This window comes from Hipposideros armiger, unplaced genomic scaffold (genome assembly GCF_001890085.2).
Source record: "Hipposideros armiger isolate ML-2016 unplaced genomic scaffold, ASM189008v1 scaffold_182, whole genome shotgun sequence".
NCBI classification, from domain to species: domain Eukaryota; kingdom Metazoa; phylum Chordata; class Mammalia; order Chiroptera; family Hipposideridae; genus Hipposideros; species Hipposideros armiger.
Genome location: NW_017731532.1, coordinates 1,377,828 through 1,379,853, shown reverse-complemented (window position 1 = coordinate 1,379,853; position 2,026 = coordinate 1,377,828). Strand labels below are relative to the sequence as shown.

Genomic DNA, 2,026 nt, shown 5'->3' with positions numbered 1-2,026 from the left:
GTTCTCAAACTTTCACAGGGGTCGCCTAAGACCATCGGAAAACACATATTTTCGATGGTCTTAGGAACCGAGACACCGCTCCTCTATCCGTCTCCAGGCCCACATGCAGATACGCCCATATACGAGTACCCGGCGACACCTGTGAAAGGGTCGTTCGATCCCCGAAGGGGTCATGACCACAGGTTGAGAACCGCTGGCATAAGGAATATAGTCAATAATATTGTAATAACTATGTATGGTGTCAGATGGGTACTAGATATATCAGGGTGATCCTTTCGTAAGTTATATAAATGTCTAATCACTATATTGTATACCTGAAACTAATATAATATTGTGTGTCAACTGTAACTGAAAAATAAAAATATATGTATTTTTAAAAATTAAATAAATAAGGTAAGTGGAGACCCAAATACCACCTTTACTACCATGAAAGACCATGATGGAGGGCAAAGTTTAGTGCAGGAGCAAAATGAATTGTAACTGAATTGTAATTGTAACTTTCTGCAGAAGACAGACATGGCAGACTATCCTGGCAGCACTGGACTCTCAGTAGGGAAGAGAAGCCTGCCCGAGAAGAAAAGGAGAAATGTGTGCTCAGTAGGCAAGCTGGGTCCCCAAAAGGTAAAGAAGGAAGAGGTGAACATGCCTAGATTATTTTTCCTGAATTTACCACAGATGTCACTCCTCCTCACCTTGCTTGGAATGAGTAAATGGGCAGAGAAATAAGAAGTTACGCTAATTTAACTCCTTCTACTTGGAAGGAAATACTAGGAAAGAGAAAAACTATTCAGTAGTTCTCCTTCCTGCCCCCACTCCTCCAACATTTCAAGAACCACCAAGCAGGATTCTTTGTGACAAAGTGTCTATGAGTTTTCATATACCTCTAGTAACCCATGGATCATCAGGTTGCAAGTTATAATAAAAATACTTTAATCTTAACAACTGCAACTACATTACCAACTACATTAATTTTCCTGGCGTCTTGATGGCAAATCATTTTCCATTATTTTTTGTGCCTTATTTATTTAACAGTAATTAAATTTTTTTTCTAAACTCCTTAAAAATCAAAGGTCTGCCTTACAACTAATCTGAAGATCAACAAATATGTTCTGGTTAAACAAGTTCATTTTCTTTCAGTCCCAATTCCCTCTCTGTAAAATGGGGTTAAAATACAGTATACATGTGAAGTCCTGTGCATGGTACCTAAATAGCACTCATACTTGTTAGAGGGGGTGGTGATGGTGGATCATGATAATGTCAATGATTTTACTCTTTATGTCATGATTTAACTCCAAGTTATACCCTGAACTTTACGACACCTGTCTGTCTCCAATGCTATCTATGATTTCACACCTGTGCTATTGCAACAGCCCCCTCCGTGGGTAACCTGAGTCTTCTCTTGACCTTCTATAGTGCCCTTCCATAGCAGGCACAGTGATTTTTTTTAAATGTAGAGCAGATCTTATTACTCTCTCATTTGAAGCCCTTCAGTGGCTTTTCATCATTCAGAATAAAATCCAAACTCCTTATCCTGGCCTACAAGTTGGACATGAGCTGGCCCTGACCACCTCTCTAACTTCTCCTACCTCTATTTTCCCACTAGCCCACCACCCCTCACCCATGGCAGCCTCCTTTTTGGGCCTTTTAGAAAATTTAGAGCCCAAAGTCAAAGGGAATTCCTTGTCTTTTAGGCTCCAATTTAAGTCCCCACTCCCTCTACCTAATGTCACTATCATCCTGAATACAGGATACAGAAGACCTAAAAAGCATTATCAACTACCTTAGGTTAATGGACATTTATAGAACATTCTTGCCAACATCAATAGAAAATACTTTCTTTTTTGTACACGGAAAATTTACAAGTAGTGACTACATTCTGGGCCATAAAGCAAACCTCAGCAATTTTGTTTAAAATTTAAATTAAAAAAGCATGTTCTTAGACCATAAAGGAATTAAACTAGAAATGAATAACATAGATATTTGGGAAAGTCCCAAATATTTGGAAATTAAGTAATACAATTCTAAA

The 2,026-nt window shown here is 38.5% G+C and overlaps 1 protein-coding gene across 1 annotated transcript in view; it reads right to left on the bottom strand.

Moving 5' to 3' along the window:
• The window catches only part of LOC109388136 (V-type proton ATPase subunit S1-like protein), a 38,546-nt gene that overhangs the window by 31,909 nt on the left and 4,611 nt on the right, over positions 1–2,026 (bottom strand). The window lies entirely within an intron of this gene.